Source organism: Scyliorhinus torazame, chromosome X (genome assembly GCF_047496885.1).
Source record: "Scyliorhinus torazame isolate Kashiwa2021f chromosome X, sScyTor2.1, whole genome shotgun sequence".
In the NCBI taxonomy this organism is placed as follows: Eukaryota; Metazoa; Chordata; class Chondrichthyes; order Carcharhiniformes; family Scyliorhinidae; genus Scyliorhinus; species Scyliorhinus torazame.
In genome coordinates, this window is record NC_092738.1 from 27,662,662 (window position 1) to 27,679,745 (window position 17,084).

Here is a 17,084-nt window from a genome sequence, read left to right on the forward strand (position 1 = left end):
ACCGTTGAGGAAGGTAACAAGAGACTTTTGTTACCTGGGGATCCAGATAGCTAAGAATTGGGGCACATTGCACAGGCTAAATTTGACGCGGTTGGTGGAACAGATGGAGGAAGATTTCAAGAGATGGGATATGGTTGCATTGTCAATGGCAGGGAGGGTGCAGGCGGTTAAGATGGTGGTCCTCCCGAGATTCCTCTTTGTGTTTCAGTGCCTCCCGGTGGTGATCACGAAGGCTTTTTTCAAAAGGATAGAAAAGAGTATCATGGGTTTCGTTTGGGCCGGGAAGACTCCGAGAGTGAGGAAGGGATTCTTACAGCGTAGTAGGGATAGGGGGGGGCTGGCACTACCGAGCCTAAGTGAGTATTATTGGGCCGCTAATATTTCAATGGTGAGTAAGTGGATGGGAGAGGAGGAAGGAGCGGCGTGGAAGAGATTAGAGAGGGCGTCCTGTAGGGGGACCAGCCTGCAGGCTATGGTGACAGCCCCATTGCCGTTCTCACCAAGGAACTATACCACGAGTCCGGTGGTGGTAGCTACACTGAAGATTTGGGGACAGTGGAGACGACATAGGGGAAAGACCGGAGCATTGGGGGGGTCCCCGATAAGAAACAACCATAGGTTTGCCCCGGGGGAAATGGATGGGGGATATGGAATGTGGCAAAGAGCAGGAATAACGCAATTGAAAGATCTATTTGTGGATGGGAAGTTTGCGAGTCTGGGAGCGCTGACCGAGAAATATGGGTTGCCCCAAGGGAATGCATTCAGGTACATGCAATTGAGGGCTTTTGCGAGGCAACAGGTGAGGGAATTCCCGCAGCTCCCGACACAAGAGGTGCAGGACAGAGTCATCTCCAAGAAATGGGTGGGGGATGGTAAGGTGTCGGATATATATAGGGAAATGAGGGACGAAGGGGAGACTATGGTGGACGAACTAAAAGGGAAATGGGAAGAAGAGCTAGGGGAGGAGATCGAGGAGGGGCTGTGGGCAGATGCCCTAAACAGGGTAAACTCGTCGTCCTCGTGCGCCAGGCTAAGCCTGATTCAGTTTAAGGTACTACACAGGGCACATATGACTGGAACACGGCTCAGTAAATTTTTTGGGGTGGAGGATAGGTGTGCGAGGTGCTCGAGAAGCCCAGCGAATCACACCCATATGTTTTGGTCATGCCCGGCACTACAGGGGTTTTGGATGGGGGTGACAAAGGTGCTTTCGAAAGTAGTAGGAGTCCGGGTCGAACCAAGCTGGGGGTTGGCTATATGTGGGGTTGCACAAGAGCCGGGAGTGCAGGAGGCGAGAGAGGCCGATGTTTTGGCCTTTGCGTCCCTAGTAGCCCGGCGCAGGATATTGCTAATGTGGAAAGAAGCCAAGCCCCCGGGGGTGGAGACCTGGATAAATGACATGGCGGGGTTTATAAAGCTAGAGCGGATTAAGTTCGTCCTAAGGGGGTCGGCTCAAGGGTTCACCAGGCGGTGGCAACCGTTCGTCGAATATCTTGCGGAAAGATAGATGGGGGAAAAAGAAGGCAGCAGCAGCAGCCCAGGACTTGGGGGGGGGGGGGGGGGGGGGGATGATGGGGTGGGGTGGGGGGGGAGGGATGGGGGGGGGTGGGGGGGGGGTGGCCTGAGACAAGGCAGTTGCCAATTAGGGCTAGTTTTTATTTTTGTTATTTAATATTTATTTATTTGTTGTTGTTTTTTTTTGTTCTTGTTTAAATAAAAAAGGTCATTATTATCTGTATTGTTATAATGTTGTGTAAAGGATGCACAATGTACTGTGTTGGTTGACCAAAAATTTGCAATAAAATATTTATTAAAAAAAAAAAAGTTCTGCGGGTGAGGACTTCCGGTTGCGGAGATGCGGAGCTAAGCCACACATTTCAGCAGCTCCCGCTAGAACGGACTTTTGGGCTCTCCGGAGGAGCCCCAACGGAACTTTTTTGATCGAATCCCGTGTGGGAAGGTGAAGTAAGGTCCCCCTTCCATCGTGTATGGAGGGGACTAGAAGTGGAGGGACAAAAAAAGAAGCTTTGGAGCAACGGCAGAAACGAGGGGGAGAAAACAAGATGGTGGAGGGCGGAGATCGAGCAGCATGGGGGCCGAACCAGCAGGAGTTTCTCAGGCGCTGTGTGGAGGAGCTTAAAAAGGAGGTTCTGGCGCCAATGCTGTTGGCGATCGAGGGGCTGAAGGTGACCCAGAAGGCCCAGGCGGTAGAGCTCAGAGAGGTGAAGGAAAAAAATCAATGAGAACGAGGACGAGATCTTGGGCCTGGCGGTGAAGATGGAGGCGCACGAGGCGCTGCACAAGCGGTGGGCCGAGAGATTCAAAGTCCTGGAGAACAGGTCGCGGAGGAAGAACCTCCGGATTCTAGGTCTCCCCGAAGGAGTGGAGGGGGCTGATGCTGGGGCGTATGTGAGCACGATGCCCCATTCGCTGATGGGTGCGGAGGCCTCTCCGAGCCCCCTGGAGCTAGAAGGGGCTCACCGGGTCCTGGCGAGGAGACCGAAGGCTGGTGAGCCGCCAAGGACGATAGTGGCGAGGTTCCATCGTTTTGCGGACAGAGAGAGTGTCCTGAGATGGGCCAAGAAAGAGCGGAGCAGTAGATGGGAGAATGCGGTGATCCGAGTTTATCAGGATTGGAGCGCAGAGGTGGCAAAAAGGAGAGCTGGCTTCAACCGGGCCAAGGCGGTGCTGCATAAAAAAAGGGTGAGATTCGGAATGCTGCAGCCAGCGCGACTGTGGGTCACGTACCAGGTCCGACACCACTATTTCGAAACGCCAGAAGAGGCTTGGACCTTTATCCAAACGGAAAAATTGGACTCGAACTGAGGGACTGTGGTAGTGGGGGAGATGTTGACTGTATACAGGGTTGGAAATATGGGTGAAGAATGTTTTACGGGTGGGACGATGGATGGGGATGGGGGAAGAGTTTTTGATGGGGGGACAGTGAGGAATGTGGGCGTCGGTGCTGGAGGGAGGTGAGACTCGGGGATGGGGGAATCAGGATAAGGCCGCAACAGGAGCTGCGCCACAGGGGGCGGGGCTGGCTTGGGAAAGCGTGGGCTTTTTCCCGCGCTAGGAAGGGGGGGGGGAGCGCAAGGATGAGGAGGGATTTCCACACGGGGGGGGGGGGGGTCAACAGGTAGGCGGGCGGGGCCAGTGTCAGCAGGAGTCAGCTGACTTACAGAAGTATTATGGGGGGAGCAAAAGAGATAGATTTGGATCTAGCGGGGAGGGGGGGGGTGGGGAGGGGGGGGGGGGGAAAGAGGGGGGGACAATAGGGTTGCTGCTGCAATGGCCGAGGGGGAACTGAAAATGGAAGAGGTGGTCGGGGCGGGGGTTCCCCGTCTGGAGGACTGGAGGGTGCGGGAGACGCGGGCACGGGACTGGCCTAAAATAGGAGATGGCGAGTCGGCGGGGGGGGTAGCCCCCCGGGTAGCCCCCCAATCCGGCTGATCACGTGGAATGTGAGAGGCCTAAATGGGCCGATTAAGAGGGCCCGGGTGTTCGCGCACTTAAAGGGACTGAAGGCAGACGTGGTTATGCTTCAGGAGACACATCTGAAGGTGGCAGATCAGATCAGGCTGAGAAAGGGATGGGTAGGGCAGGTATTCCATTCAGGGCTGGATGCGAAGAACAGAGGGGTGGCAATACTGGTGGGGAAGCGGGTGCCGTTGGAGGCCAAGAACATAGTGGTGGATAACGGAGGCCGGTATGTGATGGTGAATGGTAGGTTGCAGGGGACGTGGGTGGTATTGGTGAATGTATATGCCCCAAACTGGGACGACGCTGGATTCATGAAACGTATGTTGGGGCGTATTCCGGACCTGGAGGTAGGAAGCTTGATAATGGGGGGGGGACTTCAACACGGTGCTGGACCCAGCGCTGGATCGCTCCAGATCCAGGACCGGAAAGAGGCCGGCTACGGCCAAGGTGCTCAGGGGGTTTATGGACCAGATGGGGGAGTAGATCCATGGAGATTTGTCAGGCCTTTGGCCAGAGAATTCTCTTTTTTCTCCCATGTACACAAGGCCTACTCCCGGATAGATTTTTTTGTTCTGGGCAGGGCATTGATCTCAAAAGTAGAGGGAACGGAGTATTCGGCCATAGCCATTTCAGACCACGCCCCGCACTGGGTGGAATTAGAGTTGGGGAGGAGAGGGACCAACGCCCGCTGTGACGGTTGGATGTGGGTCTGTTAGCAGACGAGGCAGTGTGTGGGAGGGTGCGGGGGTGCATCGAAAGGTATCTGGAGGCCAACGACAATGGGGAGGTGCAGGTGGGAGTAGTATGGGAGGCGCTGAAGGCGGTGGTCAGGGGAGAGTTAATCTCCATCAGGGCTCATAGGGAGAAGAGAGAGGGTAGGGAAAGGGAGATTTTAAGAGTGGACAGGAGATATGCAGAGGCGCCTGATGAGGGACTACTCAGGGAGAGACAAAGTCTCCAGACGGAGTTCGACCTGTTGACCACAGGGAAGGCAGAGACACAGTGGAGAAAGGCACAGGGGGCGATGTACGAATATGGGGAGAAGGCGAGCCGGATGCTGGCACATCAGCTCCGTAAGAGGATGGCAGAGAGGGAAATAGGTGGAGTTAAGGATGGAAGGGGAACTACGGTGCGGAGTGCGGGGAAAGTGAATGAGGCATTCAAGGCCTTTTACGAGGAACTGTATAGGTCCCAGCCCCCAGGGGGAAAAGAGGGGATGTGGCGATTCTTGGACCAATTGAGGTTCCCAAGGGTGGAGGAGCAGGAGGTGGCTGGTTTGGGGGCGCCAATTGGGGTAGAGGAGCTGGTTATAGGACTGGGGAGCATGCAGGCAGGGAAGGCCCCGGGACCGGATGGGTTCCCGGTGAAGTTCTATAGAAAGTATGTAGACCTGTTAGCCCCATTGCTGGTAAGGACTTTCAATGAGGCAAGGGAGGGGGCGGACCCTGCCCCCGACAATGTCGGAGGCGACGATCTCTTTGATCCTGAAGCGGGATAAGGACCCGCTGCAATGTGGGTCGTATAGGCCGATCTCGCTCCTCAACGTAGATGCCAAGTTGCTGGCAAAAGTGTTAGCTACGAGGATTGAGGACTGTCCCGGGGGTGATTCACGAGGACCAGACGGGGTTTGTAAAGGGCAGGCAGCTAAATACCAATGTGCGGAGGGTGCTGAATGTGATTATGATGCCATCGGTGGAGGGAGAGGTGGAGATAATGGCAGCCATGGACGCGGAGAAGGCCTTTGACCGGGTCGAGTGGGAGTATCTCAGGGAAGTGTTGAGGAGGTTTGGGTTCGGGGGAGGGTTTATTAGTTGGGTTAAGCTCCTGTATAAAGCCCCGGTGGCGAGTGTGGTCACGAACCGGCGGAGGTTGGAGTATTTCCGGCTGTACCGAGGGACGAGGCAGGGGTGCCCCCTGTCCCCCCTGCTGTTTGCATTGGCAATTGAACCTTTGGCCATGGCGTCAAGGGAGTCGGGGAAATGGAGGGGGGTGGTCCGAGGGGGAGAGGAGCATCGAGTATCGCTGTACGCAGACAACCTGTTGCTGTATGTGCCGGATCCAGTGGAGGGGACGGTTGAAGTCATGCAGACCCTAAGGGAGTTTGGAGACTTCTCGGGCTATAAGCTCAATGTGGGAAAGAGCGAGCTCTTTGTGGTGCATCCAGGGGATCAGGGAAGAGGGATAGATGACCTACCGCTGAGGAGGGCGGAAAGGAGCTTTCGATACTTGGGGATCCAGGTAGCTAGGAGCTGGGGGGCACTGCACAAACTTAATTTGACGCGGCTGGTGGAACAGATGGAGGAGGACTTTAAAAGGTGGGACATGTTGCCACTCTCGTTAGCGGGTAGGGTACAGTCGATTAAAATGGTGGTCCTCCCGAGATTTCTTTTTGTATTCCAATGCCTTCCAATTGTGATCACCAAGGCCTTCTTTAAGAGGGTAAGCAGGAGCATTATGGGATTTGTGTGGGCGAGTAAGGGAATTCCCGAGGGTAAGGAGGGGGTTCCTGGAGCGTAGCAGAGATAGAGGAGGGCTGGCATTGCCGAATCTGAGTGGCTACTATTGGGCAGCCAATGTGGCGATGATCCGTAAGTGGGTGATGGAGGGAGAGAGGGCGGCGTGGAAGAGGTTGGAGATGGCGTCCTGCAAAGGAACGAGCCTGGGGGCACTGGTGACGGCACCGCTGCCGCTCTCGCCGACAAGGTACACCATGAGTCCGGTGGTGGCGGCAACGCTAAAGATCTGGGGGCAGTGGAGACGGCACCGGGGTGCGATGGGAGCCTCGGTGTGGTCCCCGATCAGAGACAATCATCGGTTTGTCCCAGGAAGGATGGACGGGGGTTTCAGAGCTGGCATCGGGCAGGAATTAGAAGAATGGGGGACCTGTTCATCGATGGGACGTTTGCGAGCTTAGGGACGCTGGAGGAGAAATTTGGACTACCCCCGGGAAATGCCTTCAAGTACATGCAAGTGAGGCGGCAGGTGAGGGAATTCCCACTGCTCCCGGCACAGGGGATTCAAGACAGGGTGATTTCGGGCGTATGGGTCGGGGAGGGCAAGGTGTCGGCGATATACCAGGAGATGAAAGAAGAGGGGGAGGCTTTGGTAGAGGAGCTGAAGGGTAAATGGGAAGAGGAGCTGGGGGAGGAGATTGAGGAGGGTCTATGGGCTGATGCCCTAAGTCGGGTTAATTCCTCTTCCTCGTGTGCCAGGCTTAGCCTGATACAATTTAAGGTTGTTCACAGAGCGCATATGACGGGGGCGAGGCTGAGTAGATTCTTTGGGGTGGAGGACAGATGTGGGAGGTGCTCAGGAAGCCCGGCGAACCATGCCCATATGTTTTGGTCGTGCCCGGCACTGGATGGGTTCTGGAGGGGTGTTACGAGAACTATATCTAAGGTGGTGAAAGTCCAGGTCAAGCCAAGTTGGGGGCTAGCATTATTTGGACGAGCCGGGAGTGCAGGAGGCGAAAGAGGCCGGCATTCTGGCCTTTGCATCCCTGGTAGCCCGGTGAAGGATCTTGCTAATGTGGAAGGAGGCGAAGCCCCCCCAGCGTGGAGGCCTGGATAAATTATATGGCAGGGTTTATCAAGTTGGAAAGGATAAAGTTTGCCTTGAGAGGGTCTGCGCAGGGGTTCTACAGGCGGTGGCAACCGTTCCTAGACTATCTCGCGGAGCGTTAGATGGAGTTCGGTTGACAGCAGCAGCAACCGGGGGGGGGGGGGGGGGGGGGGGGATCTCTTTCTGAGCAAGAAAATACATAAACGATCCGGAAAACTTATGTGTACGGGAGGAATCCAATGCACAAAGTTCTGTAACATATCATATAGATTTGCCATGTTTATGTCTTGCTATGCGAGTTTTTTCTTCTTTTTTGTTACTGGGGGGGGGGGGGGGGGGGGGTTGTTTATATGGTTGAAAATTCTGTTAAAAATTCTTAATAAACATACTTTAAAAAAAAAGTTCTGCGGGTGACTCCCTGGTGGTAGCGTGCGGATAGTTCTATAGGAGAAAAGGCAACAGGCGAGGCAGGTGTCTGGGAAACCCAAGGTCTATTTCATATCACAAGTTTGAAAGTCTGACCGGCCTGTTGCGCCAATCTGTTTGAGGCTGGGTGGTGAGGTACCCCAGACCCCATTTTGTTTCAGAAAACTCCGAATTGTAAAAGAGGTGCCATTGTCTGATACAAGCACCTCTGGGAGTCCCTGAACACTGAAGGTTTGCCGGAGCCGCTCGGTGGTGGCTCACGATGTAGACGTCATCATCCGGTGCACATCCATCCATTTGGAACGTGCATCTACTAGAATCAGGTACATCGCCCCCTGGAAAGGCCCCGCAAAATCTCCATGGAGACGGGACCATGGCCGGCCTGGCGATTCCCACGGGTGAAGTGGAGCTGCCGAGGAGCATTTGGTGTTCCTAGCACCGCGTACAGTGTTTTGCCAACTTCTCGATATCCGCGTCTATGACGGGCCACCACACATAGATTCGGGCCAACCTTTTCATTTTAGAGACCCCTGGGTGTCCACTATGGAGATCTTGCAAATTTGCTTTCTGACCACGTTCGGAAATGACCACTCGGGAACCCCACAGCAGCAAGTCGTCCACCACGCTGAGTTCATAGAATTATCATAGAATTTACAGTACAGAAGGAGGCCATTCGGCCCATCAAGTCTGCACCGGCTCCTGGCAAGAGCACCCTACCCAAGCCCACGCCTGCACCCTATTCCCATAACCCAGTAACCCCACCCAACACTAAAGGGCAATTTTGGACACTAAGGGCAATTTATCACGGCCAATCCACCTAACCTGCACATCTTTGGACTGTGGGAGGAAACCGGAGCACCCGGAGGAAACCCACGCACACACGGGGAGAACGTGCAGACTCCGCACAGACAGTGACCCAACGGGGAATCGAACCTGGGACCCTGGCGCTGTGAAGCAATTGTGCTAACCACTATGCTACCATGCTGTCCTGTGGTAAAAGCCCTTCTAGGAGAACATGGTGCTGGGCCCCGTACAGCACTATGTGGCAGACCCTGGCCAGCAGCGAGTCTGTCTCCATGCCTTTACTTGGGCACCCATCACAGGTAAAGACTCCATAAAATGTAAGGTCGCGACGACTTTGTCCCATGTTGTTGGCGTATTGGTGGGTAGTGGGAAGCAACTGAGAGCATCTGCGTGGGGGATTATCGTCCTTGGTCGATGTACTAAAACATACTCATATGCCATCAAGAGGAGAGCCCACGCTGAATGCAGGTGGACACCACTGGGGGAATTATCTTATCCTCTTTGAACAACGTTTAGTGTAATCACTGTTGTCGAGGCAACAGCACCTTGCTGAAATTAGCTATGTAGCCCTCTGGTATCTCACCCAAGTTATTGAGTATCGGATGGCTCTCTGACCTTGTTGTGCACCCTGTTCCTATCGGAAGTCCATATCCGGGAGGTGGGAAAATCATTGCATAGCAATCAGAAATGGGAATCCTCAACGTGGGTCTCATCCCCACAACCCAAAGATGTGCAGGGTAGGTGGATTGACCACACTAACACTGTTGCTTCACAGCGCCAGGGTCCCAGGTTCGATTCCCGGCTTGGGTCACTGTCTATGTGGGGTCTGTACGTTCTCCCCGTGTCTGCATGGGTTTCCTACGGGTGCTCCGGTTTCCTCCCACAAGTCCTGAAAGACGTGCTGTTAGGTGAATTGGACATTCTGAATTCTCCCTCAGTGTACCCGAACAGGCGCCGGAATGTGGCGACGAGGGGATTTTCACAGTAACTTCATTGCAGTGTTAATGTAAGCCTACTTGTAACACTAATAAAGATTATATTATTATTAAACAGCCCTGCTTGATTGGCAACCTATCCAATACCTTAAAATTCACTCCCTCCACCGCTGACACACTGTAGCAACAGTACGTACCATCTACGACAGTATTTTTCAAACTTTTTTTCCCGGGACCTATTTTGCCAACCGACTGACCTTCGTGACTCAGGTCACGTTCGCTTACCTTTAATGTGAAAGGGAAGCCTGCTTGGTCCTCATGATCTTACTCCAATCAGGGTCTCTTCATCTTTGCGAAAATGGAAAATCCAACCTCGCACATGTGGGTCATCGTGAAGGGCAATAGCAACAAAATGCTTGTTTTACTCAGCTCTGGATACTCCTGGAAGATGCTACACCAGAATGCTGACAGCCTCACGGACTTTTGCCGTGTTTTTAAATGTCCTCTCACAGGTCAGGCACAGTAGCGTTGTCTTTTCATTTGGAGTCAGTTAATAATGGACTCTGCGGTCTCAATCTCAAAAAGGAATTTTTCACCCACCACTTCTCTTTCAAAATCTGAAGCTTCTCTCATTTTCCAGTACTTCCCTGCATATAACACACATGGGTTTTTCATCGTTATTTGCACTGGCACAATTGACAAAACCATACCTCAAGGAATCATCTTTCTACTGCTTTGTTCCAGTTAGGTTTCTTCTTTGTAGGCTGTTAACCAGATGCCCTGGAGCTCTGTACAGAGCTAATACTAGCACTGCTCTGTCCTGCCGTGGATTCTCCTGAGCAACTCTCTCCAGCAGATTCAGCTGAGAGATACTGGCCAGTAGGTACCCTGCCTATGTGTGTCTCTGGCCATCTTTCTTGTAAGCAAACAATTCATTTGCAAACATTTTTAGAGTCCCCAATTCATTTTTCCCAATTAAGGGGCAATTTAGGGTGGCCAATCCACCTAGCCTGCATATCTTTGGGTTGTGGGGGGTGAGACCCACGCAGACACGGGGAGAATGTGCAAACTCCATACGGACAGTGACCCAGAGCTGGGATTGAACCTGGATCCTTGGCGCCGTGAGGCAGCAGTGCTAACCACCGCCACCATGCCGCCCTGTAAGAAAACAATTCATCGTCAATCCTCTTGCCTTGCTTGCCAGCAGCTAGAAAATGGAAGAAGCTCTCCTCCGTGATTTGGTGCCAAAAGCAAGTACATACAGGGCGTTTGACATCAAGTGTAAGTGCAGTCCCAGTAACTGTATGGGTCTCACCCCCACAACCCAAAGACGTTCAGGGTAGGTGGATTGGCCACACTAAATTGCCCCTTAATTGGAAAAACTTAATTGGGGACTTTAAATTTATAAAAAACTTGGAGGGTACGTGACGATATACATTAATGATCAGGATAAAGAAACCAAGGACATTGTTGCTAAGTTTGCAGATGATACAAAGATATGTTTTTTTTATTGTTGTTGGAATGTGGGCATCGCCCTTGAATTGAATGGCTTGCTAGGGCATTTCAGTGCGGGGGTAGTTAATAGTGAACCACATCGTTGTGTGGATCTGGAGTCACATGTCGGCCAGACCAGGTAAGGACAGCAGACTTCCTTCCCTGAAGGACATTAGTGAACCAGATGGTTTTTTACGACAATTGGCAATGATTTCATGGTCATCATTAGACTTTTAATTCCAGATTTCATGATTTATTGAATTCAAATTTCACCATTAGCCATGGTGGGATTTAAACCCAGGACCTCAGAGCAATAGTCTGGGTCTCTGGATTACTAGTCCACTGACAATACCACTACGCCACTGCCTCCCCCTCAAGGGACAGGTTGTGTTGAGGAACCCAAGAGGCTGCAGAAGGACCTAGCAGGCTAGGAGAGTGGGCAAAGAAGTGGCAGATAGAATACAATGGAGTAAAGTATGAGGTTGTGCACTTTGGTCGGAGAAATGGAGGCATAGACTATTTTCTAAATGGGAGAGGCTTCGGAAATCAGAAGCACAAAGGAACTTAGGAGTCCTTGTTCAGGATTCTCAAGGTTAACGTGCAGGTTCATTTGACAGTTAGGAAGGCAAATGCAATGTTAACATTCATGTTGAGAGGGCTAGAATACAAGAACAGGAATGTACCATTGAGGTTGTCTAAGGCTCTGGTCAGACACCATTTGGAGTATTGTGAGCAGTTTTGGGCCCCGTATCTAAGGAAGGATGTGCTGGCCTTGGAAAGGGTCCAGAGGAGGTTCACAAGAATGATCCCTGGAATGAAGAGCTTGTCATACGAGGAGCAGTTGAGGACTCTGGGCTATACTCGATGGAGTTTAGAAGGATGAGGGAGGATCTTATTGTAACTTACAGGATACTGCGAGGCCTGGATAGAGTGGATGTGGAGAGGATGTTTCCACTTGTAGGAAAAACTAGATGCAGAGGACCCAATCTCAGACTAAAGGGACGATCCTTTAAAACAGAGATGAGGAGGAATTCTTCAGCCAGAGGGTGGTGAATCTGTGGAACTCTTTGCCGCAGAAGGCTGTGGAGGCCAAAAAGAGTGTCTTTAAGACAGAGATAGATAGGTTCTTGATTAATAAGGGGATCAGGGGTTATGGGGAGAAGGCAGGAGAATGGGGATGAGAAACACATGAGCCATGATTGAATGGTGGAGCAGACTCGATGGGCTGAATGGCCTAATTCTGCTCTTATGGTTATGGTGTTATGGACCTGCTCACTGCTGCCGCTTATAACCAGAAGACTGCACACAGCCTCATTTCCTTCTCATTTAGAAGCCGGAGATGGCTGCCATTCTCAATAAAAATGGCCGGTAGCGGCCATTGGCCGCTTCTCCCGCAATTGGGATGACCGCGACCTATTGCACCGCAACCCCCCTGAACCCACAGGTCACGACCCACACTTTGAAAATCTCTGATCTACAAGAGGCACTGTAGCAACTTGCCAAGGCTCCTTCGACAGCACCTTCCAAACCCTTGACCACTACCATTTAGAAAGAAAAGGACAGCAGATCAATGGGAACTCTACCACCTGCAAGTTCCCCTACAGGTCACTCACCATCCTTTTTAAAAATGGTTACAATTCAGGGGCAATTCAACGTGGCCAATCCACCTACCTTGCACATCATTTGGGTTGTGGGGGTGAGACCCACACAGGTCACTCACCATCCTGACTTGGAAATATCTCTCCATTCATTCAGTGGCTGGGTCAAAATCATGGACCTCCCTCCATGAGGGTGTACCTACACCACATGACTGCAGCGGTTCAAAGGCAGCTCAGCTCCACCTTCTCAAGGACAATTAGGGTTGGGCAATAAACAACATGCTGGCCAAGGCAGCAATCCTACATCCCGTGAAATAATTAACAATAATGGATTTGACAGGGTTTTGAGAGGTGTGGTGAGGGGTCCGGAGAGGAATTGCATTTAATTCATAGTCAAGCTCGAGTATATTTTTGTCTTCTATATACATAAGTAATTTCCGCAGGGATTTTGTAGTCAGCCTTTTGTCAGTGGTCACATTCTCTTTGTGCAGGACTGAGGCTGGAGCCCTCCATATTAAGGGGCTATCTTTTGAATGAAAGATTAAATTGAGTCAATCTGCCCTCTCAGGTGGATAGGAAAGATCCCAGAGCACTACTTTGAAGAGTAGTTGAGTTCTCCCCGGTATCCTCGTTAATATTTATCCTTGAAGCAACACCTAAGATTATCTGATAATTTTATTGCAGTTTGTGGTGTAAATATTGGTTGGTACATTTCCTGCATTACAAATAACTATACTTGAAAAAATACTTCTGAGATATCTGTGGCTGCGATGCACGCTATATAAATTCAAATCAATTTCACATTTCCTGCATTAAAACTGACTAAACTTCAATAATACTTTGTTGCTTGTAAAGCACGTGTCCGGAGATCATTAAAACTACTGGAGAAATGCAAATTCTTTATCCCAAACATCTTTAAAACAAACTTTAACTTGACACGCGTAGAATTAAGACTTTTCTCATTACTGATTTTAATGATAAAAATAGCATTGACAGCAGATTCAGAATAATTTGTCTCAGTGATATTAGAAACAATAATGGTCGCAATCATAAAAACTGGTCCTCGAGCCAAAGGCACCTATAAACATAGTTTAGTTACACTGCTCAACAGGTTTATTTAGAGTACAATTATGTTTTTTGTTAAAATAATCATTGAAAACCAAACTAGCCTTTGATCCTCACAATAAAAACTGCTTGTTTTCAGTGACAATTTTTAAAAAACATCATGTTCATGCGACCCATCTGGGAAAGGTTGGGAGCCACAAACGAGGAGGCTATTTGGCCCATCGAGTCTGCACTAGCTCTCTGAAAGAGCATTCTATCCAGTCCCACTCCCTGCCTTATCCCCATAACCTTGCACATTCTCTCTTTTTGAAATAACAATCCAATTCCCTTGTGAATATCTGGATCAAATCTGCCTCCACCACACAATCAGGAAGTTTGTTCCAGACTCCAAACCACCCTCGGAGTGAAAAATATTTCCCTCGCATCACTCCTACTCCTTTTGCCCATTATTTTGAACCTGTAACATCTAGTTCTTGATACTTTGGAGTGGGAATAGTTTCTCACTATTTATCCTGTCCATATCCCTCAAGATCTTGAACACCTCTATTAAGTTTCCTTTCAGCCTTCTTTCTATAAAGAAAACAGTCCCAACCTCTCCAATCTATCCTCACAGCTACAGCTCTTTATCCCTGGAATCATTCCTGTGATTATGCTCTAAACTCCCGCAAATGCCGTCACATCCTTCAAGTGGTGTCTGGATGTAGTACTCCAGATGAGACCTAACCAGTGTCTTAAATGACCTCTTTACTCTCGTACTTAATGCCTCAATTAATAAAACCGAAAATGCTACATGCTTATTAACTGCTCTCAACATGCCCTGCCATCTACAATGACTGATGCACAGAGGTCCTTTTGTTCCTGCACCTCCTTTATTTTATACTATCTCTTCATATTCTTCCTGTCAAAATGAATCACATCTCGCTTTCCTGCATTGAAGCCCCTCTGCCACTTGTCTGCCCAATTCACCAGTATGCCCATATCCTTTAGAAGTTCAAGACTATCCTCATCACAATTAACAATGCTTCCAATCTTCATATCATCCACAAGTCTTGAAATTATGCCCTGCATACCAGTCTAGGTCATCAATATACATGAGGAGCAAGAGTCCTATCACTGACCCCTGGGGAAGTCCATTACAAACCTTCCTCCAATCTGAAAAAATATTCATGTTGGCCACTCAGCCAATTTCTTATCTGAGGGCCTACTTTTCCTTTCATTCCATGAGCTGGAATTCTGCTCACAAGTCTGTTGTGTGGCACTACATCAAATGCCTTCTAAAACTCCATCAACAGCATTGCCCTGATCTTTTCTTTTATAAATTTAAAGTGGCCGATTCTTTTTTTCCCCCCCAATTAAGGGGCAATTTAGCGTGGCCAATCCACCTAACCTGCACATCTTTGGGTTGTGGGGGTGAGACCGACGAAGACACGGGGAGAATGTGCAAACTCCACACGGACAGCATTGCCCTTCTCAACCTTCTCTGTTATGTCCTCAAAAAACTCCAGCTACTCAAAAAACTCCAGCTAGTTAAATATTGTTTTCCCTCAAGAAATCCATGCTGGATTTCCTTAGTTAAAGAGCCACACATGCAGCTCTGGGCCATAGGTTTCAGGCACAGGGCTGGAGCACAACACCTTCACACACTGAACCACCATGGAGCATAGGGCTGAAAATTATTGCAAATAGACACTGATCTGTTACACATTTCATTGTAATGGCACCCACTGTCAAAACCAGTTTGAAACTTCTCATGTACAGCACTATTAAGGTTTTCTGTGCTATCTTTTTCAATATTTTGAGTTTGCCATGTCTGTGCAATATACACCAGCACTACAAGATTACGAACAGTCCCAAGTTTCAGACAATTGAAGTTTTAATGTATATATATATATATACACACACCAACACAACTGTTAACTTGCTCTGGACTGATTATTTTCAGTGTGGTACTGAATGAATGCTGCAGAGGTACCACCCTTCATGAGATGTCAAACTGATGCCATGTAAAAAAAAAAAAAAAATCCCATCTCAGTCCAGAGACGAAGGCCATCAACATGATTTTGAAAATTTTTATAAACGTTTTATTGAGGTATTTATGATTTTAGAACAATAACAGAAGAAACAGTGTACGTGCAAATATAAACATAGTGCAAAGGCCGTCTTCCTCCTTCACAGGTCCCACCTTTTCTAACACCCTACTCTAAACTAAACTAAACCCTCCCCACTCTCTGCTGATGGTTAATTTTCCCCAAAGAAGTCGACGAACAGCTGCCACCTCCGGGCGAACCCTAACATTGACCCTCTCAGGGCGAACTTGATTTTCTCCAAACAGAGAAAGCTAGCCATGTCAGTAAGCCAGGTCTCCGACTTCGGGGGCTTTGAGCCCCTCCATGCTAATAGTATCCGTCTCCGGGCTACCAGGGAAGCAAAGGCCAGAACGTCTGCCTCTTTCTCCTCCTGGATTCCCGGATCTTCCGACACTCCATCGCCACCTCTGGACTCGGTGCCACCCTTGTTTATAACACCGTGGACATGACATCCACAAACCCCTGCCAAAATCCCCAAAGCTTTGGACATGTCCAGAACATGTGGACATGATTCACTGGTCCTCCCGCACACCTTGTCTTCTACCCCAAAAAACCTGCTCATCCGGGCCACTGTCATGTGAGCCCGGTGAATGACCTTAAACTGTATCAGGCTGAGCCTGGCACTTGATGTGGACGCGTTGACGCGACTCAACGCATCCACCCAGAGCACATCCTCTATCTCTCCTCCTAACTCCTCTTCCCATTTGTGTTTCAGCTCCTCAGTCTGTGTTTCCTCTGACCCCATGAGGTCTTTATAAATGTCCGAAACCCTCCCTTCTCCCACCCACATTTTGGAAACTACCCTGTCCTGTATCCCCCTTGGCGGTGTTGCTCTTTTTAGCCTTAGTTTTATTACCTCTGATTATGTCACCTTTGCTCACGAGTCGCCAGGTATCTTTCTGATACCGCCACATGGTTCAAACTCGAGTTATGATTAATAAGTCAGCACACCGCTTAGTAAGATTGAAATCAACGGTCATTTATTATGTACAACAATTAATGCTTACACAATAATCCTACTGTCTATATCGAAACCTACCACTACTGGCCAATACTTAACTTTAGGAAGGGCCCACCAGGTCAGGGAAACGAACGGCTTATCGAATCGGATCTGGCCCGCGGGGTTCAAAAGGCTGATACGGGTCGATGGCTAGGAGTCTCTATCGGGTAGCGATCGCTGGAGTCAGACTTACAGTTTCTGGTCGATGTTCTTGCGAAGGTCTCGAGCAGGCGAAGAGGAGAGAGAGAGAGAGATCTGAACTTGGCCCCTCACTTTATAGGGCCCAGGGGCTTCCCGCCTCTCGGGGCGGCCCTTGACCCTGGTCCCAAGTGATTGGACTTGTTCCCAATCACTGAGTTAGATATGCTGCAATAACGGGGCGATTCCTCGATCGGGGGGTGGTCGTTCACCTGTCTTTGTTTCGGCCACTGCAGGCACCGACAGGTCTGGCCCAGCATTCAATTGCTAATATGTTGCAATTGTTCCCGGGTATAGTCGATTAAACTGCAGATGTCTGTGTTGATGTGCTGCTAATGGTCGCAGGTATCGATCTGGGCCGACTTCCCCAGAGCCGAATACGCTATTCTGTCTGCAGCTGTCCGTTTGTGTCCTGTTGGCTGCTTTTCCCATC